Raw genomic sequence first — 24,472 nt, forward strand, 5'->3', positions numbered from 1 at the left:
GCCTTTCCACCTTGGTCTGATTACAATGTGGGTGAAATAAGGACAAAAAAGAAAGAAAAACATTCTGCAGAAAGGCTATTTAAAATATAATCTTTCCAGTTAAACGTCGCTGTCTTGCTTAATAGCACCAAGATTTGACTGCTTAGGAACTATTCCTCATTCAGTGTTGGCTGTCAGATGGTCAGTTGTGTTTGCCAACTTGCCACTCTTTGAAGTATGACTATCCTTATTTAGAGAGCAGCATTTGATGCAGCATTTTAATTTCCAAGCCCATTTTCAGATGCAGCTTTAAAATTTTCTAACTATCCTTAGCTGGATAAGTGTTTTGATGGTCTGTGTTTTGTGAATTTTAAATTACCATGCACATGCTAGCAAAAAAGCTAAAGATTAAAAGAGTTACTAACTTTCAGATAGGTTACAAAAAATGCTTSTCTTCAAAGGCAAGTTGAGTCTGTGTTGTTCTTTCTGAGGAAAAAAAACAGGCTGTGCAAGTTTCAGTAGGAGTTTGCCTATTTTATGCACAACTGAAGTAATTATGCCATTAGAAAAGTTGTCAGCCTCAACTATGATGTCAAAACGTCCCCTTGCATAAAGGGGATTGACAACGATATTCTGCTGCCTAGTGCTTTTTGAGTTATATAGATCCAATAGCTTTTAATTGCTTAACCATCTGAATATTTTGCGTCATTCAACATGCAAGATTTATTTAAAAATCTCTGCAAATAATGCAGGCTGCACGGTGGTGCAGGATTTCTGATGTCAGTTCTCCCCTTCGTCCCCAGCCTGGCAATGTTTCTGGAGAATTTAGTCGTTTCAACTTTGACAGAGAATATAAATTTTATTTATTTTTTTTCACCCCACTGTAAAAGAGAGAGACAGTCTTGTTCTTTGAGAGCACTCATCCTGTCTCACAATCTTCTCTTCTGCACCGAGATCTCAGCATGTGTGAAAAGATGCCACTCTATTGACTTCAGCAGAGGAATTGCCACCGTTAGCAGCAGCTGACCAGAGGGAATGTACACTGGCAATTTGTCTGGGACACGTGCTGTGTGGTGCAGGCACAGCCAGTCTGCTCCAAAGGACACTGTACCTGGGCAGTGTGGCCCGAAGACCAGGTTGTCTCCTGGCTGGGTGCCACAGAGACGGCACAGATGCAGCCGGAGGTATTTTCTGCAGGGTGCAATCAATGCCCATCCACTGTAGGCAGCCCCTTGGCAAGCAGAATCACTTTACAGCCATATAAAATACAAAAAACAACAGCTTAGCACAGACCTGATTGCCATGCTCCCAGCAGCGCTGCAGGACTCTGCTACGGGAAAATGGGAGCAGGGCAGAGGTCTACAACTGACGGGAGGTCCTGCCAGCCACRGGAGCCTTGCTCCCTAAGCAAGGCGATTTTTTGAGTGCTTACATGGAGTAAGACTAAAGGTGGTGCCTGGTCCTGGGGATTTTGGTGAGAGCTGTTCAGGGCTGCACTTAGGAGCTGTTTGCATATAATCCCTAAGTAAATACACATCCTAGTAATCAGCTATAGATTTCTCTGCACTTCAGACTTAAGTGCTATTAATTATATCCCCTACTCAGCAGCCTCCAAGAACCATTAATTAGAAAGCAGGAGCTGATGGTTTGCTTGTCTGTGTGGAACTATTATGACCTGAAAGTGAAATATAAGCTTCAAAAGAAACATGTTTTATGAAGGTCACCTTGGAAAATATCATAACAGTCTGTCAGTAGAAGAGAATGCAGCACTCCAAGTGTGCATTTCAGAGTGACATTACACTTTGAATAGTTGGAAATAGCAAAGAAAAGATGGATCGGATCATAGGGTCTATGTTTTTCCCCTAAAATTAGTTTTTTTGCTGTGGTAGGAAACAAGTACATATAAAATAATATTTTTGTCATCTCAGTGCAACACAATGAAAGTTAATATCAACAGAAATGCAACAGGTAGACGTAATCTGGCCCTTGCTGGTATTTTTGAGGTTTAAAACATCCAGAGGCCCCACCTCTGTAGCAGGGAGAAGGCTGGTGCACAGGAGTTAAATTGCCTCTTCAAGGGAAGATGTAAACAGCCAGGAGAAGCGCAGTGACTGTGCGCAGCAGTAATTCTCACCCTGGAGAGTTCAGGGTGAAAGGCTTCCCTGAATAAGTGTGATGTGTTAATGCACAGCAGCCTCAGCATCAACATTGGTTCTTCTAGTTGAAGCACATAATTATTCTTAAGAAAACAAAGCTGCAATGGAGTTAGTTATCATTATAAGTGATATGCGTTCCTCTTGTGGGAGGCCAGTATAAGCATAATGTAGCCCTTACACCTATTCTAGGGCTTTATTTTGAGGCTGCAAGTGGTACGGTGCTAAAAGAAATATATCTCATTCTCTGGACTTCCATTTCCCTACAGGTGGCCATTTAGTGGAGCTCTATGGAGTACATGAATGCCATACAGCACTGCTTGGATCCTGTAATTATAGCTACGGTAGAAATGTCATGGCCAGAGACGTAGACAAATTTGTACAGCATAGAGGCAAAGCAGCAAGTGCGTCGCTGTTACCAAAGAGAGCTGACAGAGGGCCCAGAAGCCTGAATGCTTACCTGAGCTGTCTGTCAAATACCAAATATTTTCAGTCTGATCCATTCTTGATCCATCATTCGCTTTATGCGTGTTGCATTGTATGAGAGGGAATTGGGGAAGGCCAAGCACAATCGATGGGCAGAATAAGAGCCGAGGCACAGGACAGTGCTGAGCTTCAAATAAGGGTAATATCAAGTGTGGGCAAGGACTTTTTTACCCAAACCTGTGCTAAAATTGTGCTAGGATCTTGCCTCATAAAGCTGCAGAAAGACGCATTGACGAAGGAGCCAGACCCTCCTTCAAGCAGATTCACGAAACACATGCCAAGTAATTTAGAGGCTGCCATCAAACTGTCAGTCAGGAGGGGCACACAATGGAAACTCTTGCTCAAAATGCCATGTAAAGGGGAAACATATGTTTCAGGGAGAAAAGACAATCAAACAAAGAAGTGGGCGGTTGGGGAGTTACAGCAGCAACAGCAGCGAGGATCCGAGCCTYGCACAGAGCCCTGGGAAACAAGTTCAGGGGCTGTGCCTTCATCTTACAGTTGGGTAACAGCTTTGTGTTTAATAGGCTGAAATAATTTACTGAGTATGGAAGCCAGCTCTAAACATGCTCTTCAGTGCAGGTACAAAACTGAAGATACCAAGCAAAAAGCCCACTTCACACTCAATTAGTAGCAAAGGGTTGTATCATGTTATCCTCTTGCTGTAGTTGCTGCATAATAGAACTGCCCAGAGAGACACTCAAACCAGCAACTTGAACGTGACCTCAAAGCTTAAGAGCTGCCTTGTGCGAGTTTTGGTATCGAGGCTGTGTAGGTGGAAAGGCATTAATAGCTCTCCCAGTTAGCGGTTATTTGAAAAAGGAGGGATGTGATGGGACACATTGGGTTGAGCGTATTTGAGGCTTTGTCGCTTGCCAGGATGTCAGTCCCTGCATGAAAGGCGAGGTATTTGCATGGATAAACCCAAATGTCCCATTTGTGTTAGCATCTTTGGACTGCTGCAAGCTTCCAGTGAAGACGTTTAACCACTGCAGTAAAGACTGTAACATGAGTTTGTCCAGGGAGGTAGCACTCACTTTTCATTGCTGTAGTCAGCTCAGTTGTCAGGCTCTCAACATTCATGTTTCTCTGCTTTGGGAACACCCTCCAGGTCTGCTGTGGCACCTATTGATGGTCTTCTGCCAGGATGGACCACCAAGAGGTACAGAAAATTAGACCAGACATGGGAAGAAATTCCCCATTCGCTCTCCAGTCTCTGAAACACAGGGACATTTTCTGGATGACAGTCCCAAATCACTAAGGCGTAACACCTTGCCATTATAAAGACTCCCACTGCAGGTTCGGGATATGTGAGGATATAAAATAGATGATGATTTTGAAAGAGCATTTGCAGAAGTTTATATAAGAGATCATGTGCCCCGAAGACTCTTGCATGAGATTATTATAGCAAAATTGATCTGAAGAGTAAGAAGCCGGATTTGATGACACAAGATGCCCTTTCTAATCCTTTGTTCCTATGACTAGCGGTCAACAGAGCTGGGGACTGTGCTGTCTTGCTCAGCAACATCAGAGATGCAGCTTTGCTTTCCTCTGCTTCATGTTTGTTTTTGTAAAATGAGCCTGACCTCCTTTGGAGGGTGCTTTGCAAGTTAGGAATGAAAAGCACAATGTGAAAGAAAGGCTTTAGTACTGTTTGGAAGTGAACTTCATTGAAAAAGTATATAATAAATCAAACAAATGTTCATCTTTCTTGCTCTGAGATATAATTTTAAAGTAGTTGTGTGCAGTGAATTTCTCCTTTCCCTATAGCACATGCTATAATAGGAGCTGGAATGTACTGTGTCTGGATATAACACTGAACGTTTCATTTTGCCTGTTACTGTCAGTGTTTTCTGTTGGAACRCATTAATGAGCACCCAACTCATTAGCAATAAACAGCCTTACATTTTATCTTACTAACACAGATCAAAGATACTATTACATTTAACTGTTTGTTATTATGTTTGATATTTTTCAGATAACAAAGTGTTTGAAAAACATCCCACGACATAAGAAACTCCCCAAGAAAGACCTCATTCTCCAGTTCTCAGTGGTGCTGGAACTGTAGCCAAACACATTTTTATTATGTTCTACAAATACAGGATTCTTCCTTGAAAAATTTTATTGGACCTTTGGATATCATCAGGGTTGAATTTCAGCTAAGACAACTAACAGCACTGTTTCAAAATACTGCTCTGAGTAGTAACTCCTATTTTTCTGAATTGTGAATTTGGGAATGAATCTTTTAAAATTGTCCCTTGGCCTAAATTGAAATAAAATGCTAGCAAACCTGTGTAGATCCTGTGTTTAGATGCATTATGAAGCATTTGCTCCATGTTGTGCTTTTTGAGATTCTGTTGTTGTATTTGTATCGCAGAAAAATTAGATCTTTTAGCGATACGACATCTCATAGAAACCAAGGCTTTGTTATAGCCTAGACAAGATGAACTTGAAGAGCTACCATTGTGCCAGATAAGATAGCAGAAAAAGAAATGTGTAACCTTTCTTAAGATCTTTCCTTTCTCCGTTGCTTTTACTGCATTGATACAACGCTGCAGGAGCTTAAAGCAATACAAAACRCTTCTGCAAATTAATAAATATGTAAAGCCACTAATGTGATAGTCATCACATTAGGGTTAGGCTGGCAAGAATGTCCTGATTGCCACAACAAACCATCGGAGTGGTAGCCGTCCATGTGGAACGCTCCCTCGGCAAGAAATGCCGTGTTCAGAGCCCTGCAAAGGAAGAAACCTGCAGTGGTTTAGCTGTTGATTGCTAACACATAATAAAGAAAAAAAGTCAAACAACAGATGGAAGGGAGAAGAAATGAGTCTGCAAGATATGCATGAAAAGAGCACCAGTAATCTTACTCTTGAATTGTGGGGAAGCTACAACATAAGCTTTCAGCGTTCGCTGTACTCAGGATGGGAAATACTGTGCACACAGTCCTTAAAGTAAGAGCCGTGCTGCATGGGGCTGTCAGGCGCGGAGTTTAGCTGAGCTCTGGAGGAGTTCAGGGTCAGGTCCAAACCGGAGTGGAGCATTCCTCTGCGTGCCTGGCAGCACAGTGAGTTCACTGTCTGCAACAAACAAAAATGTTCCGAAATAGTCTGTCCTGAAAGGTTGCAACCTGACCTGTGAGGTAGGAGAAGGCACAACGGACAAACTCATATATGTCATCATCTTCCCTAAGTCAATGGCGCCGTATACTGCAGAGAAATTCAGTCCATTGGTTCGAAGTCTTTATGCTGGTCAGATATGAATGGAAGCACATGTATTAATGATTCCACATTTTACTGTGGTGCTGTTAAAATATTGTTCCTGAAAAGCCAATTTGATTTCAAAGATCTACTGTGACCCTGAACAAGGGCTGAATAAACAAGAAATGAAGGTAAGGTGGCAAGAAATGTCAGAGGGAAAAAGGTAAGCAGATGGGACTTGCGAAGAATGCAGCAAATGAGCCAACATGAACGGTTTTCCTTTTGCACTTTAATATTTAAAGTAGACATGATTTCGCATAGAAGGAAGACAAGGGCTGTGCTACAGGGAAAGCGCTAAATAGAAAATCTGCGCATCAATCGCATTTGCAAGGTATTTCCAAACCTGACACTCAGTGGCGTCCTATTAAGTATGGAATATTCCAGTATTAATTCTGTAGCCCATGATGAGTGGGCGCTGCGCCAACCATTTTGTACCAGGGCTGCCTAGCAGATGAGTGCTGAGCTGCATGGAGCATTTCATTTGTGTAAATGAGAAGGCTGTTATCACAGTGCTAAAGGTCCTGTTTTTAAAAAAGCCTCCCGTGGTATTATGCACAAAACAACCTATTTATGCAGCATGGAAATATTTATGTGCTTCGCTCCTGCTTAAAAGGGGAATTTGCAATAGATGAGGGACATGAGAAAGGATTAGAGTGAGAGATAAGGGGAGATTAGAAAAGGCAGATCATGAAGTACATGACACCCTGCAGCAGTATGTAGAGTAAACCCCCCTGCTTTTTAAAGACCTGAGGCTCTAGTACGGTGTCTGGATCACTCATACACTTCCTATAGACTTAATTTTCTTAGATGGAGCGCTGCATACAAAGATTCAGTTGCTGGAAATGCTGGGATACACGGTGCTGAAGGCACTGCAGGGCTTTGCTGACGAACCGTGCCGTCTCCGAGCTCGATCCCCTGCCCCTGCGCAGGGCCCGGGTTGCCTGCTGCACTGGCATGCCAAAGGCTTGCCTTGGTGTTGGCGGGTGCTGCTGGATGCTGAGCTCTGGCCCCCCCCACTGAAAGGAGAAAACACTGGAAAAATCCAAATGCCGGAGGGGTCAGCCTGCCGTGCGGGAGCTCAGACACGCAGCGGGAGGGAAGTGGTCCCAATGGGGTGGCTTAATAATGCAGGACAGAGCTGATCGTATCCGCGCTCTCGTACTTGCCATTAAACAGCTAGGGACCTCATTCTCTGGCCTTTTTATGCAAGCAAGTTTCCCAGACGGTTTGGATTGCAGAAAGTTTGTTTCATTCAAGTGAGCAGTTCCTCCAAGGGGATGCAGCGCTGGTGCCTGTGTGCCTCCATTTTCATTAGCAAAACAGCTGTTTCAGTCGCGTTGCTCCTCATTGTCTTATGTAGGAACGGAGTCAGAGTCGGATCTGGCTCCAGATGCCCTCTTCTGCCCTGCCTGCTTTGAAACAGGGAATGTGGAAGAGCTGCCAAAGGCACCATTAGTCCCGCGGGCAGGAAAGTGGCCAGGTTTTGGAGAGTATGCAGGGCCAGCCTTGCCAAGAGCATAGATCCGAATGGACACCATCAGCCTGTGAATCCGGTCCCTGCCACAACAGGCAGCCCCAGTGCACGGTCCCTTCAGTCACCCACCTGGCAGCTGTCTGCTCCTGCATGACCCTTTTCAAGGCTGGGCAAAACCATCAGGAACCCAGCTCCAAAGGCTTTGGAGCRGTGGCAGCTTGGCCCATGTTGTGCTGCACAGGGTCACAGCTAGCCTGCTTCCACCCATCTCTTCTTGGTTTTTCAATGTGTGAATGCTAATCTAGACCACAATTATGTTTCTTTGTGCAGAAAGACAACATAAATGGCTAATTGTCCTGTGGCAGATCTGTTCCTGCTGAGAAAGACGGGTGTTACTATATGGTGCTGTCAACAACGGCAGTGAGTACAGCACAAAGGTATTTTTTAATTACCTTTCAATAATTCAGCATCATTCTCACTCCAGATGCAGAAGTTGCCTTGCCAGCTCCAGCCCCTGTTCCCCTGTGGGAGGTCAGTTGCCACCTCAGATAGCTCCAAGGCTCTCCCAGTGTGATGAACCGAGCGCCTGGAGACTTGTCCCCTCAGCTCCTTGAAGTCTTTGTGCAGTAAAATAATCGGCTCAGCACTTCCCACTGACCCACACACACCCTGTGCGCTCTGATAACAGGGTGTTTTGGTTTTAATTAACGTTGCAGAGAGATGGAAAATGACAGTTGGGTCTCTATGGGAGCCTGGGTTGGATGCGGACATGGGCTAAAGACAGGAGCTCCTGGCCAGACTGGGGGCTTCAAGCTCCTCGCGTCCTCCCTGCTTCATGGCAGCACCCAGAGAGGTGATTGGGGCTGAAAGCCCACTGAGATGAAAACACCTGCATGTGGGATGTGCCGGTGGCTCCCAGTCCCTACCTGCAAAACAATAAAAATCACRGTGCTCCAGCACCCAAGGAGCCAGTGAAAAACTTTTAAGCCCAAATACACACACAGTGACAACCATGAAGGTACCTAAATCATTTCTGTCTCAGCTCCCTGTGCCCTCCTATCCACTCCCTATCTTTGCTGTCACTGCGGTCGATGGCTGTTGAAACGCCTTGTCCGATTGCTGCATCTGGTTCCTAGCGCACAAGCCAGCAGCACTGTGAAGGAGAAAATGCTCCTGCTCATGTAAGCTGTCCTGAGTGTTGGCAGGACTGAGTTTCAGAACAGAGTGATGTATTTCAGCTCTTGTGAAATTTCTGAATAATCAGCTCATCAAAAAATATCATGCCGAGTTCCCTTGTAGTCTTCTCCAACTTGCCACGTCTCCTGCCAATAGCTCCGTAGGGTGACCACAGCTTGGCATAGCCCATTAGCAGAGCTCCACACAATCATCCTGAATAGAGCTGGCTGGAAAATAYAATTTCTCTTCCTGGAAGAAAGAAAGAAAGAGAAAAAAGATTTGAAGGGGCAGGGGGGCTTTTTGGCTTTGCATTTCAGGATGAAGATTTTCTCCACTGCTCACTCCACCACCCTGTTCTGCTCTTTCTCCCTTTCCTCTCCCATCCCCATTTTTTTAGAGGCTGACTCCAGAAGAAGAAAAAAAAAATCACACTTACGGCAAAGTTATGGGATCTTGAAATTTGCTCTCTGCTGGCCTGGCTGCTCAACTCTGTAAGTAGCTCCTCAATGCATTCAGTTTCAGGTGGTTTCACTGGAGATCTAGCTTCAAGCTGCTGTGACCTTTTCAAATTGGGACTCCTGGGCAAGGTGTCCTTGGACCTTCACTCTACTCTGACATTGCCCAGTTTCTTATATGGAATTTCTCCAATTTATCCACCCTGGGGCAGCTCAAAAACACAAGAACCTGCTATTTAGGAGCCTGGGAGCTGGCAAGCATAAGGCTAGCCACCTGGGCGCCTGACAGGCACCCGTCAGGAGCATGCCTGGGGATCTCCGGTCAGCCAGAGCCGTGCAGTCAGGGYTTGGGGTGCCCAGGAACCGCAGCCCTGGGGCTTGCACTGCTTCTGAGGTGCTGGGCCAGCAGTCCGGTGGTGCCAGTAAGCGGGAGAGGTGTTTGGGAAAGCTCATGGGAGGGGAACCAGGGCTGGGGCAGGGTGTCTAGGAACTGAGTGGCATGCCGGTAATGATGTTTCTGTTCGTCTTTTTTATGCGAAATGTCTTTTTCTCTAGAGAAGAGCAAAAAAGAGGAAGAGTGCACTCTGAGTAAGAGTACCCAGTTGTTTGCTACAGCTTTCCATGGGCAAAGTTATCCGTGGGGTAAGGTGGTGCTGGGACTCCTGGGGGGATGGATCTGGGAGGAGGACGAGGACTTGGGGAGGAGGTAAGTGCTGGGAAGGGCCTCAGGCTAAACACGGCCAGCCACGTCACTGAGACGAGGGGTAAAGCAGCAAGGAGTCACGGTCATATTTTTGACTGCAGATGCTGGCGAAGGGTGTTCCTCTCGTGCCTGGCTGAAAGACGTGTCCTCCGGTTCTTTGAGCCCCCTCCTTTTGGCGTGTGTTTCTCCATCATGGGTTGTCATTACTATGGCTGGAAGAGAGGACTTCTCCGTGCATCCCCTAATGATACGGCTGGGGCCGGGGGCCAGCCAGGCTGGTGGCTGGCCCTGTCCTTCAGGCAGGCAGCAAATTGCCAAACGCTATCGAGGAAGGAGGTGTGAAAGTAAATGCTTAGTGCATTGGGATGAAAGCCTTCTTCAACTAGGATTTTTTTATGCCTGTGATAGCTGCATGGATCGCTCCGGAGTGCTTGSTATAACGTGGGCTTGAGTGTTACTTGTGTGACTCTGCAGACCCTTACAAACACACACATGATACAACCCCATACACACATGATACAGCCCCGTCGGGCAGCGAGAGAGGTCGGGCAGCCCAGTTTCTGGAGGCTCCTGCTCCATCCCTGGCTTTGCTGAGCTCCCGACCTGTCTGCAGCTACTGAACGTTGCCTCTGGCCCTGCTTACTTATGTCACCCCATCTCTTTCTGCTCAGGCTTTTGTCATTTTTTGTCACCATAGTGACAGGAAAAGAGTGATGATTGCTAGAGTAATTTCCCATATTAGCTAGCGCTGGCCTTTCAGCCTAAATCAGCGCTTCATTTTTCCAGGGCTCCGGCTGAGTCTCGGCACAAYGGCATTAAATAACGGCCGTGGAGGGGGGCCTCGGCATGCAGCGACGTGTGAGCCCCCGCCGGAGCCCRGCTCCTCCACGGCCACTTTGGGCAGGGACGGGCCAACTAGGTGCTGCATGTCCCACTTCCAYGGGCCAGAGGCCCCAGCACAGAGAAAAGGGAAAAAATATCCACTTTTCAGAGGTTTCTCTGTGAGTGTTTGCACTAAGTCTCATGGTCTAAAACCAGGAAYGGGGGCACTTCTGTCTGTTTTAGGGCACTTGCATCTTTGTAGGTTTTTAATGTTGATTTGGTACGTTTCAAAAAGACATACACATGCGCACACAGACACACACACACAAATACATACTTAAAAAGCAAAAGCATTAAGTACTCAAATACGTTTAAATAACAAACAGGCTATTGAAAAGCTGGAAAAGGTCACCAAATGTGAAATGAAAGCTGCTCTTCTGTTCTTAGCACAGGCAGCGCCAGTCCTTGCCACAGAGGAGAATATATTAAGAAGAGTCAACCTTCATTTCAAATGTGCTGCCTTTTGTCCTCATATCACAACATTAACATTATCCCCACATAATTTTGTGTATTTAATTTTACAACAGRCTGTGCCAGTGAGCGCTGCCTGTAAATATTTGATCACCACCGTTCCTCTAGGATTATCTTATCAAGAGTAAAGATATTAAAATAGAAATCTTGTCATGTTACTGCCTTTATACTTCCAGCCTGAGAGTTGATTGACAGAAAATGAACTGCCTGAACTAGCTCTAAAGTGTCTTTTCACTGAGAGCTTTAATGCCAGAGGCTATAGAAAAAAAGGTAGCTAGTCATCGGAAACTAATGCCTTGCTGTAGTTACGGTGCTTTTGTACTGAAGATTAAAAATATGAATCTGCTAGGGGTATTTTACAAGTGTAAAATGGTGTTGGTCTTTTTGTATCTTTTTGCCATTTCTAATGAGCCTTTAAAAGAGCCTTCCCTCTTCCTCCTGCACTTGAATACCAGATGCAGCCTCACCAGCAGCTCAGAGACACAGGCTGAAGTTTTGCAAGAGTAAGCTCTTGACTTATCTAACCTACAAAATTTCTTTTTGGTGATAAAATGGATTGCAAGCCAGGACTGAATGTTCCTGCCTAGCTTGGAATATCAAACCACTATAGACAAGTCAAGGTTTCTATTTATGGCCAGTTAAAGACACACTAGTAATGCTGTTTTAATGTTACAAAATTGCTCTGCAATTGTCATGTGTCTAAAGAGCACTGTGCTACAAATATATAGCCTTTCCCCCGGGGCCTTCCTCAGCCCGTGCTCCAGCACAAATCAATGGGAGTTTTTGCTGGAGTAAGGGCCCAAACACCGATGCAGGAAAGTACCTAAGCACAAGAAAACTTTAATCACAAACTCAGGCTTGTTAGAAATCAATAAAGACTTAAGCAAGGGCTTAAGTGCCTTTTTTAATTTGGGAGGCCAGGGGAGAGGGCAGGAGGAGGCTGGGGTCTCGCATCCCTGGAGYGTCTATGCCCAGGCGGGCGAAGGGCCAGGGATTCCCGGCATCCGGAATAAATCTGCCTTTGTCCTTTAGTGATCCTGGAGGGCAGGAGGGGGTGCTCGGTTCACAGCTCTGTCCCATTGCAATGACAAACTATAGCCTCCGGCGTTAAATCACCCAAGCCCTTCAGCGCGGTAACAAAGTGCGACTGCAGGCTGCCGGAGGCTGGAGGGGCCAGGGGAAAGCGTAACCTGGAGCACCGGGTTTTAGCCAGGTGGCTGCTCCCACTTTTTCCCCTCCAGCGTGAACAATGTCTGTATGAAATGAAAATAGTTGGACACCAAGCGGACTGTTATCTTGCTGACACCGAAGGGATTTCCGTGGGTGACTCCCATTAGCAGTACTGGGTGATCCCCTCCATGCTTTCCGTGGGCTCTGAACGCAGAATGGATTGTCCTAACATTTCCCTTACGGGAAAGGTCGGGAGCTGTGGTTTTGTTCAGCACGCTCGATATATTCAATTAAAATACACTGGCATGTTCATCAGCTATTAACTGTCTCTGCAATAGCTGTAATTAAGCAGATACTTATGTGTGAAAGGAAATCTTTCAAGACAAACTGTGACATGATGGCTGAATGGGACTGGAGACCGGGAACGTCCCAGCTCGCTGACACAGATTCGCACTGTGTCTTCGCGTGGTTCCCTGAACCGCTCGGTGTTTCCCTTTCCCGTGCGGCTGTAATGAGGATCGCTGCACGTGGCCAGCTCGTGTGCGCAGAGCTTCAGCTCGATGGCATTGCTTCCTGGGGGTATTGCGGTGGTTTTGTTTCCCTGGTCGCAGTTACTTCTGTGAATAAAGAATGGCTTAAATTGTGTGTTATGGAGAGAAAATGACCGCGTGTCATTCGGGGCCAGCTGAGGAGGCGTTGGGCAGAGCTGTCCGCCTCGCGGATGGCCACGGATGTCCATGTGGGTTGGAGGTGTCAGCAAGGGAATGGCTGGCTCTGGCTCCCGCATGGTCCTTCCCGGGGAAGGGGGGTCAGGAGCAGGCGCGCTGGCGGTGTCGGGAGAGCTCGGCTCAGGCCTGGCAGTGCTGCGCCGCTTGGCAGCCCTGGGGCGTGAAACTGGTCGGGCAATTTTGACAAGCAGGCAATTTGCTTTCAGCAATATCATTTGCGACGTTCCATTTATAGCCCCATGGATAAGAAGGAGAGCGTGAGAGAGTCCACTGCGCAGGAGTTTTTAGCAAACTGGAGGTTTTAGAGGGTTTAGCAGCTGGTGGCCTCCAATTCAGTGGGAGGCAGGGAGTTAAAAGCCATGCACCCTGCTTTGAAACCTTCCGCCAAAGAGCCTCAAATGAAGAAAAGCCCCAACAACGCAGACTAGTGCAAAGCAGAGGAAGGAGCTGAGGGAAGTTAAAAGTAATTACCTGAGCCGACTGTTCTAATTATATACACACAGCAGACAAGCGTCAATAGGAATTGCTGGCACTCTTAAGACTGATAGCAGGGAAATGGAGATACAGTAGAAAATAATACATATTAAGGAATTAGTTTTCATTGTGCTAAAGAAGGGGGCAGATATTTACGTTAGTCARAAATCAGACATGCGGAGAGATGGGTGACACAGAAGGAGAAGTATAGCAATAAAACCCAAAGTGCCTGTTGTCCCGGATTTCCCTGGTGGCTGCTGAACCTGGTCCTGAGCGAGGGGGGACACCACCAGCACCAAAAGATCTCCAGGCAGGAACATTGCTATAGACCGGTTTGGTCTCCTGTATGCACCCTCCTATATCCTGAAATACAGCATTTCCCCGTCGGGATCGGGAACCCAGATGTGTTTGTATCACAAGGAGGTGCCCAGCTTGCATGCAGTTAGCGTCTGCTAATGGACAGTCCTGGAACTGCTCAATTATATCTTAGCTTTGGGCAGCTAACGGCATCTAGTAGGCACCTCAGGTTGCCTCCAGAAGAAGGGCCAGGCCAAACATTTGGCAGTTGAGCGCCTGGGTGCACGGATGCAGGTAGCCATGTGAACATGCTCCCTCTTGGCTGTGCCTAGGGTTGGGGGGAGGATCAGATCCTCCCTACCGTTGTCAGAAACCACGTTGTACTAGCTGGTTTCCCTCCCCTGTGTGCTCATGGTCTTCAAGTCCTTTCTGTAAAATGACCTGATCCTTCTCATGACTTTGTGTTGTCCTCATCATCAGCTACCATCAGCAGATTCCCCTGTTCACCTGCCAAAATACTCAAGGAAGACAAAGATCAAAGTAAGCATGAGATAAGTCCTTAAAAAAAAACCCTCTCCACACTTCCCCTTTCACCATCCCCRGCCCCTTTTAGCCAGTTCCTCACCCATTTTAGAGGTATTTTATTAATCCCCATCTTCTMCAGCATGGCTTATAATGTTAGATATTCAGAGGATTATGACAGGGGATTCACTGAAATCCTGGAAGAGGAGAACTGTTGCATTTCCTTTATCTGCAAGATCAGCTAAGGATTTCAGGTTAATCTTTGTTGGTAAATCACATTGCATTTCATCCCATTTGCCTTCATGTCTTTGTATTTGGTCTTTCTATCAGAAAAATGTCTCTTGAAGCTTTGCATGCCRCCAAGCTCTGATTAGTGGACCCTGTTCACCTATCAAGCCCTTCTTGATTGAATGCACTACATTGCTACTATCCACTTGCACGGTCTCACCGCTGACTTGAGACACTTGCTAAGCATTCGCCTGTAAGTCCGTATGTCAGATCTGCCAAAATGACAGGACAGAAATCACGCAATCTCTGCTGTTGGGCACCCAAACCCACTATTTAGGTGCCTAACAAACCTCCCATCGAAAGTTCCCGCTGGCTGCCTGGGACCCAAATACTGAACTCAGTGTGGGCTGTCAGATTTTGGATTCCCTTTTGCAGGTCTTAATTTGCATTTCTGCCTTCCTTCCCTGTGCTGCCTTTGGCCCATGCTCTAAATCTTCCTCCTCACTGAAAAGCCAGGCATTTCTCCTGCTTTGAGGAAGAGGGCACATAATGTTAGTCTTGCCCATATGCATCTTCCCTGTGCTATAAGGCCAGCAGCTCTCTAGTCTTTTTTCCTTGGTCTTTCTCTGCTCTAAGGACGTAGCTGAATCTACGTGTTTTAATAGTCTTTGCAAACTCTACCTAAGCATGCTTTTCGGCAGTTCTCACTCTGTCCCTTCAGTTCCTGACCTGTTATATGTAGCTTTCTTTGTTGCTAAGGCTTCTTTTTTCATTCCTTTTAGATTCTGCTAATTCTTGGTATACTTTCTAAGAAGATATTTTTCATTCAATTAGGTCTCCAGCTCCTTCCTGCAAGTTTCTTCCCCTTAAACCAAGATGCCATTTCCAAATTTGAAGCAGGTGGTGTGTCCCTGCCTGCTCGCCTTGTGACCACGCAGATGGCTGAGCTGTGCAGCTCCTTGGGTGATCAAGCTCTTTAGAAATTTTGAGCCAGAGATGTACAAAGAATGGCCAAAAAGAAACTCTTCACAGGGAGAAAAATCAACACACCACCTTTACATAACTGCATGCAGGCAGAAACTTCACACTGCCTTAACTCTGCACAGATGTTTGTGCCTCAGATAGATAAACTGAGTTTTCCAGGTATTGCCCTTAGGCTCAAGTCTCCTCCCCATCTGGCTAGACAGATATCTCCACAGTGGACTCTGCGAATGCAGACAGCACCCACGAGACCCCCGCCCCAAACCTGCTAACCCGCAAGGAAGGTGCCAAGCTCCTGCCTTAGACTGGCTTTGAGTTCATGAGCCAAAAAAAATTTAAAAGAAGTTCATGAGCAGACAGTCACCAATGTATATCTGGGCTGCGAACACTAAACAGAGGGTTTCTGGTCAAATCCAGGAGGTCAAAGGCAAAGCATCCCTTGCAGTCCCCCCAGCTCCCCTGCCGAGGCCCCAGAGCAGGTGGGTCCTTGGAGCAGGGCCGTGTCCCTGCGCTGGATTTATCCGCTCCCTTTGCAGTGAGTTTTGTGATCAGTGAGACAGGAGAGGAAAACAAACAGCTGCAGGAGAGGGAGCAGAGTGTGTGTGTGTGTGTGTGTGTGTGTGTGTGTGTGTGTGTGTGTGTGTGTGTGTCTCCCACGTGATAAGCGTCAGCACACTGCAAACTTCACGTCTACTGGGTCTCCATGAAGACGGCTGCCTGGAAAGGCTGAGATAGGTGGCAGAGTGGAAAAAAAAGTTGTCCAAGCTTGAAGCAAAATGTACCAAAATAAGCATGGACCCATCTCCTTAAAAAAGAAAAAGCAAAAGGAAATCCCATCTTTTCCCGGTAGTGTGGCATGAAGGGAAAGAGAAGCAAACACAAATGATCAGGCACGAGCTCAAATCAAGATATTACAGGCATTTAGCTGCGTTTTGCTGGATGCAAGGGACCATGAGGGCAGCACGATGCATATATATATGTATATGTTTATATGCACCCACATATATATACCTATACGTTTATGTACGTGTGTGTGTTTGTGTATATGAATGAATAAATAAACAAGTAGAAACACAGATACAAGCTGACAGCATTTGAATTCCAGCCCCTGGGTAGGCCCGAGGTAAAGCGACGAGCTCTCGAAAATAATTTGGCAGACTTGTAATGAAAACTCTGTTCTCCAACAGCTTTCATTTAAGCAGACCTCTTTTAATAATACTTGCTTATTGCCTGGCAGATACAAATTTGAAAAGAGGCAGCTAATATCCTGTAAAGATGCTCGACACCTGAATATATACATAGAGATGTGTGCGCGTATGCGTGTGTGTATGCATAAAATATATTGGTGTTCACATAAATGTGTGTGCGTGAGAGAGAGAGATGCACATGCCCGCACACTCATATTCCTCTCTAGGGACATCAGAAAAAGCAGCTGCTCCGGTGGGGGATTTCTGAGGCAAGGCTAGCGCAAATGCTTAGCGTGGAAAAGCAGCACTCGGTCACCCCAGGATGCCGAAATTGTGGGAGAGGAGGAATAATCCCACCGCTGAGAGCGCTGCACGCGTTCATCCATGCAACGCGCGGACCCGCTTGTCGATGTGGTCAGGCGCGAGCGCTCGAGCCCCTGCTGCGACGGGCACCGCCGCCAGCCTCCGGGCGCCCGCAGCAATCCCCGGCGCGGCTTTCTGAGCGGCGGTGCGGCGCTTCCAGGCTCCCGGCGCCTGCGAGGTGCCAAGGGGCTGCCGGGGCCGTCCCTCCCTCGTGGGCACYCGGACGAAAGCTTGGGGCGAATCTTTGGCTTGCCCGTCGCTGATAATTTGCAAAAGTGTCATTTTGGGGCTGTCGTTAAGAGCCGCTAGCCTTTACTCCGGAATAACTGCCGGAGCGCGGAGCGCCTGGTTTGCAAGGGGGGTGAATTTTGCTTTTAAATCCGCCGGCGGCTCGGCTCGGCTCAGCTCTGATGGGAGCCCGGACGCATCCTCGGGGCGCCAGGTTGTCTCGCACGCACGGAAAGGCAGCGCCTGTCACTCCGTGGCATTTCTCGCTTTCTCCGACCGCGGGATCCTGCTGAACGACGTGAGGAAGTGAACATCAACCCCAGCCCGAGGCTGACAGGCAAAGTGACATTAAAAAAAACAGGCAGGGGGGAGCCTGGGTGATGTCGTGCTTGGCTGAGGTTGCAAACGCACCCTCCTTTTGGGGGGGCCTCTCTCGCTCCCCAGCGTGAAACACTTCCAGGCACATCACTAAATCTCCAGGGATTTTGAGGGTTGTTTTTTCCCCCCACATCTTCTCTATCTCAAACCATTAGCAGCTCTCCCAACCCGTCTCCACCTCAGCAGTGTCGAGGCAGCCGTTTCAAGCCCGTTGCACCACCTTCGACTCCAGCCGGAGGAGGAGCGCTGGCACGGGTTAAGTGACAGCTTGTTTACGAGCGATGAGGCTGTTCAGGAGCCTGGACTTTTTCTTCTGATTTTCGTCAGGTGGCAGACGCTTTGCAGGCAGTTGGGCTGTCCTTGCGAACATCAATGTGAAATGGCGACGTGGTGCCATTTAGAGACTGAAATTTCTTCTTTTCCTCAAGTGACAGCACGTGGAGAGGGGGGAGCCAAACCTGCGAGCATATTTAATTCCCAGCCCGCTCTTACGCCGCCTCTCATTCTCGCCGGTTAGACTCCCTGGGCTGCTGCAGCCGGAGCGGCCCTGGGCTGCTCGCGGGCAGCGGTGCCGTCTCTTCAAGCAATTTCTCACTCGCTTAATGATATCCTGCGCTTCGGGTTTTGCAGAGAGCAGATGTGACGGCTTACCTTGGGACAGCTACGTTGTGCATACAGAGCTAACTTCACACCCGTACGGTCCCCGTTTTAATTACACAGACAGTGGGGGACCCTGGAGAGTTTGCTGACGAAGCAGCTGGTTTCATTAGCAATTCCCAAGACCTAATCTGTCTGCAAACATCCTCGCCCATGCGGTGTTAGCTGCATGTGAAATCCAACCCCGGCAGCCAGAAGCGAGCCTTGCCCTACCTAAGCTTCGGGGCGCGATCACAAGCCATCTGATCTCACCGAGAGGGAAAAGCTCAAAGATGATGTGTCTTTACGGGCTCCTACCGCCTCCTTATACCTAGGGGTTGGACTAGGTGGTCTCCAGAGGTCCCTTCCAACCTCAGCCATTCTGTGATACCAGGCTGAGATTCACCTTAAACGAACACTTTGGTGAAAAGCGTTAGTCTGACACTAAATTCGAGGTCACAGGATATTGAAAGATGACGTGGACTTACAGCGTGGCAGTAATTTGTCTGATCTCTGACCCTTGTCAGAGAAGCATCAATATGACGGGTCCCTCCAGGCTGCCTCTCGCTGCCGATAGCAGTCATTTAGCAGCTCTCGGAGCAGGGGGGTCGATTGCATCCTCTCGCTGGTTTTAATAAGTGATGAAGCCCAAGCCAGCTTTTGGTTTTGTCATTCCGTTTGACATGTCCCCTCTTTGAACTGACCTGGGCAATGCCCTCATGTTTGGTTAGTGCCACAGAAACTCACAGCCACTTTCTCCATTGCCTAAAATCCCTCCGGATTACAGCAGATCCAAAACTGGACTAAAATTTTGCCCGTGTTTCCGTACAGGGTGGAGAACAGCTCCAAAAGAGTGCTGTTTTCTCCATCAAGCCCGCTGCGTCAAAGGCAGGCACGGAGGATGTTTCTGCATCCGTTCCGAGATGAGCAAAGCAAAGGACCATTTTGCTGCTTCCCCCTTTACCTGTTTTCCGATGGGCAAACAGCTCCATTGAACCTGTCCCCACAGCCAGCTTGCATTAGCCAGGCTGCCCTTCTCCCAGACTGCAGCGCAGCAGCACGATCCCGTTTCCAGCTCAGGAGAGAAATCATTAATATACATATGTCAGGTGAAATTAAAATCGTCCCTATGAGTTATTCGCTGACACAAGGTAGCACAATGTCTATTAAATCCTATTAATTGCTATTTAATTAATTCTTTTCCTTGCCTGTAAACACAGAGCGCTACTGCAGAATGCAAAGCCAMTTATTAGCCGGGGCGCTTCAAGATATTATAACTTTCAGAGTTATAAAAGCTGCATATTTGTTACAAACAGCATGACAAATCTGTCGCTGTTAGAACCACTCTACCAAGACTAGAAAAATTCTGCAATAGGTCAACAATTTGCCAGAAATATCAGCTGAATCAGGCGCCTGAGGTTTCATCTCATTGGAACATTACTTATTATGTGCACAGAAGAGCCCTGCCTCAGCAGAAAGCCGCGCGCCGCTTAACGAAGCGCCAGCGAGGGGTGGCGCATGTTTCACTAACTTCCGCTCATCGAAACTTAATTCTTGGCTTAGTTGTTTCTGCTTTTGGGCCTGGCAAGGACGGGCGCACGGTGGGACAGGCGAGCTCTGCCTCCCCTAAGGCGAGAGACCCTCGCGCCGGCCTCTAGCGCAGCAGYGGGCGAAGGAGCCGGCTTCCCGCAAACGCGGCGCTCGCCGCTCCTCRCCCGAGTGGAAGCGATGCCGAAGGCAGGCGGGCGCTTTGCCGTTTGCTTCTGCATGTCAGGAAAAGGCTCTGCCAGCCGGAGAGGCTTGCTGGGATGGTCGGGGGCGATCCCCGCGCCGCGCGCTACCCCACRGCCAGTGCAGCCAAGGGGGCACGAGGGGTTGGGCGGGCAGAGGGGGCCGATGCCCGGGGCTGCCTAATTCCTGCAGCGTCCGGCACTGCTTGGGCTGCGCGTGGTGTAAATACTGCCATACGGCACCTTCCTCCTTCCCACCGCTGCCGAACGGAGGGAGGAGAGCAGCATGCAGATAACACCTAGGTGGGGAAAAACATATCCCTAAGCAAGTACCTAAGAGAAGTAATAAAATGTGCCATAATTTGCATTTTTCAGGCAGGGCTGCTGATGGTGCTTGCTGTGTAGCAGCTTTCTGGAGGGCTTCGAGCAGGTCAGATGTTCGTTACCGGGTCAGTCGGGTTGGTGAGCCACAGCCGCTTTGCTGCTCCTAAGCTCGGCCAGTCTCAGCATCTTCAAGGGGCAGCACCGCTTCGGGTCCCCAACCCTTCTGGGGTGACAGCCGATGGCATTTATTCAGATGGAGACCTTCTCAGTGGCATTGGGGGACCTGGGAGGCTCAATTCCCAAACAAGATCCTCGGCGGCCTTTGGAAAAGTTCAGCCCATTATTTCCCTGCTGAAAATGGAAGGGGAGGGGGGAAAAAGCCCCTCTACCAACGTTGTTTTGCAGCGAGTCATGTGCTGCCTGGCGGGAGACAGGCCAGCGCTGCTCTCTGTGCTGCAGTGATTTGATTAATTACTTCTATCTGCTCCAGCAGAAGAGCAGCTTCCTCCAGAGCTTCTGCTGCCTGGTCCCGGCTGTCAGCAGCGGAGAAGAGGGCAGCGACGGGTAACAACGTCCTTCTGGTTTGGGCTGCGGTATTTCACCCTTTCCTTATCCCGGCTGGGAGGCAGGCCCCAAAACCAAGAGCTCCCGTATGGGGAAGAGCTGGAGCCTGGCCAGCCGGGGTTGGGCAAACCGGACGTTTTCGGGGCAGGAGCCTGGCTGTTCGCTTGGGACCTGCCGGGTTTCTTACAAAATGCAAAATGGTTCTTTCTCCTCTGAGCTGCTAAACAGGGCTCGGGACTGTGGCAGTTCTGCTATTTGGAGACAAATGTTATTAAAGTAAATTAGAAGAAAAAGACAGCTGCATATGCAAACTGATTACATTTTTACACTTGTTTAAAATCATAACTGTGATTTTTAATTATGCTGGATCAAAGAAAATAACCACATTAATCCAGTGTAATCACGTGTGAGTTGATTTGATAACAACATTGTATTTAATTGGCAGTAAGCTCAGGCAATGTTAAATACAAATGAAAAGCACTGACACATTCTGAAGAATAATTAATATGACAGACTGGTAGCAAATGCATTGTTTATTACTACTAATTTCCAGTAACTAGTTCAACACCATTTTGTTACCATGATCCCCAGTGCTGTGTCCATCAGTGCATGATATTTAAAAGGAAAATTAAACATGATTTATTTTAAGGGGGAACAAAGGAGTTTAAAGATAATTAAATTATGCATTTCAAATACCAAGCTGCAGATAAAGAGCTTCAAAATACAGGATTTTTCTCTTTCCAACTGTAAGTCCCCCTGATATGTGCACATAATTCACATTAATGTGCTACATCAGTGATGGAAGGCACTTTTCCTGCACATTTTAATGTTGTTAACAAATGGCGATTTTTTTTTTTCGGGATCTGACACAACTCCCAGTGAAGTAAACAGAGAGATTACCCTTAGGACCCTGCCAAAGTCCAATAAGTCATTGGAAGAATTTTCTTTGGCTCCAGTGTCCTTTCAATCATATTCTAAGCTTTTCAGATGAGGGCCTGTTATCTTTTTTCATGCTTAGAAAGTGCCTAGCAGAAATGAGGTACATTCATTCAGATAAAGTCTTTTAAATACAATGTTCTGAAAGTTTGCTAAAGCTTCCCGAAGAGTCACGTGCATTAAAAGTCTCCAACTTGACTGAACTACCTTCCTCAGTTGGTTGTGGACTGTAGTGGCATATATTTGTCACACCTTGTTACAGCCTTGGTCAATAGAATAATGGAATAATCAATCACCTATATTTTAGTGTGAGACATAATAAATACAGTGCATAATAGTCAATCAGGTCTCCACCAAGGAGAAGTTGAACAATTACAGCGGTTGTCAATTGTAAACTGCCTATGATAAGTATGCAAACATTGACCCCAAGTGTTACACTGCGAACATGGAAATTAAAATCATCTATCTTACTTGATTCAAAGCCTCCCAGATAACAAGGATGGTATTTAAGGAAAACCTTGGCTGGACTCAGATTGCTTCTTTCTGTGAGATTAAAATTAAATTAAGTCAAAATTTAGAAAATACTGCTTTAATTAAAGATACTTCACTAGCTCATAAATTATACATTCTCTTTCCTGTTGTGAAGTGTGGTATGATATTAGGTGTCAGAGCTGCAGAAGATTCCTAAAGGTTAGTTCACATTTATGTGCTTTATAAAGCAGAGTTCTAGAAATGAATCACTAATTATCGAAGTTACCAAACTGCTACCTTAGTCTGCTTAGCAAATGCAGTCGCCCTGACTTCAGCAAAAGAAGGGTTTTCTTCAGCAGCTTAGTCCAAATGTGCAAGGTAAGACAGCTGAAAGAGACCTTGGCCAAAAGCAGATATTGGCATAGACTCAAGCATGAAAATATTAATAGATAATCATCCAGAAACTAATTATGCAATGTAAAAGTCAAGCCATCTTACAGAGACCACTGCAATGAACAGTATTTTAGTTTCATTAGCACAGCAGCGGAAAGAGCATCCTTGCAAAGTAGTTTTCTAAACTTCTAATTCTCTTACCAATATATAGCTGTTAGCTGAAGCCAGAGTCATTCAAATTAGAGTAAAAACAAAGAAATTTTTAACAGGGAAGGTGAGAATTCATTGAAGCAAACCACAGATACAAAGAAGAAAAACAGCACAACAAGGTTCCCTATTTCCTAATGGCCTCACTGCATTCCTGGAAACACGCTGAAGCCTAGTGCATAGTACTGGGATCATCTCCAGGAAAACAGGCCAAACTGAAGAAGCCCATGATACAAAGCAGGCCAGATAGATTGGAAGACTTAGTGACTCCTTTTGAACTCAAAATTGCTATATCTTTTTAAGAAAATACTTTGAGAGCAGAGGCTACGCTGGGTAGCGCCAACACTTGCTATCAACTTGCAACCAGTAGCAGTTTCAACGGAGGCGCCTCCATTACGGACCTAGAAATACTCGGCGCTCCGATATGGGTTAAGAGCTGCCACCAAGGCTGAGGAAGACTGCTGAAGATGAAGCTAGGTGAAAGCTAAGCTCCCTGGCTCTCGGGAATTTGGAGGAGAATTAAAGACATCATTGATTTGCAGCATTGCTTAGCACTAGCATTTGGTGAGATACAATCCTTCCTCCAAAGAGCGCCTGCGACTGCCTGAAGCAGTGTGAGAACAGCACATCTGTGCATCCTCCAGCTGCTAGAAAAGCTCCTTATACACCGATCTAGCTATTTGCAGAGCGCAGAGGGACAGACTGTGAAGCTAAACCCAGCGGTGCGACTCTCAGCTGTATCATATCACGTTTCGGATGTCCTGGCAGAACGGCAAAAATCCCTCTGAGACGGTGCGAAACCCCACTGCTGCTTATTCGGAGGAGCCGTGATGAGATAAGCTATGATATCATCGGAAAGGGTGTAAAGCACTGTCGTGTGAGGGAGAGAGAGAGAGAGACGGGAAGGATGTGAACTCTATTTAATTGGTCCTGTGATAACACGGCTTGTAGCGAGCGCACAACTTGCTGTCAGGCTCTCTTTGAGCAGCTCCTTTGCCTGCGCCGCTCTGCCGAGGAGCACTTGTCACTTCTTATTGAAGAAGGGAGGAAGAAAGCAAGGCAGCCTGTTGCCAGGAGAAAAGATGCCACTCTAAGTTAAAATGTAGACAGCTCGCCTGGCCCTGGCTGCTGGTGATCGAGGGCTAGCAGAAGCAGCAATGCAAGGAAGGGAAAAGGAAACAGCAAGAGGCTTGAGCCAGTGCGGAGCGGAGAGGGAAGGAGCCCCCAAACCTGCTGCTTGTGGCTGAAACACCCTCGCGCGCAGGAGGCGAGGAAGGCAGCACTGTGCCGTTCAGAGCCAGCAGCTCCCCATCTGCAAGGAGGTTACCCTTTGCAGCAAGTTATCCTCAACACATCATGGGTGCCAATGGAAATGGAGAAAAGCCATGCCGTAGCACACACCGTGCCACAGCCTCTGCCGTGCCACGTAACCACACTCGGCCTCTGTCACTGCCATCCGCCCTGGGCAGCTGGGAATCCCTTGCTCCAGAGCGCGAGCGTTAAATCACTGTGGTTATGGCTTTGCAACCCAATTGGCATGGAGGAAAACAACCCAGGGAGAACGCGGGAGCTCAAGTAACTACAAAGTCCCCTTCATTTTCCAGGACTCAGCTTAT

The 24,472-nt window shown here is 47.3% G+C and overlaps 1 protein-coding gene across 7 annotated transcripts in view; it reads left to right on the top strand.

Moving 5' to 3' along the window:
* The window catches only part of FHIT (fragile histidine triad), a 624,940-nt gene extending 620,049 nt beyond the window's left edge, over nucleotides 1–4,891 (top strand). For all 7 annotated transcript variants that reach the window (XM_026088087.1, XM_026088088.1, XM_026088085.1 and 4 more), the window contains one exon: nucleotides 4,597–4,891. The gene's annotated coding sequence lies outside the window, so the exon portion shown is untranslated. The remainder of the gene's footprint in view (nucleotides 1–4,596) is intronic.
* The last annotated feature ends 19,581 nt before the right edge of the window (nucleotides 4,892–24,472 follow it).

The sequence above is a fragment of the Apteryx rowi genome, unplaced genomic scaffold (assembly GCF_003343035.1).
Source record: "Apteryx rowi isolate R43461 unplaced genomic scaffold, aptRow1 scaffold_75, whole genome shotgun sequence".
NCBI classification, from domain to species: domain Eukaryota; kingdom Metazoa; phylum Chordata; class Aves; order Apterygiformes; family Apterygidae; genus Apteryx; species Apteryx rowi.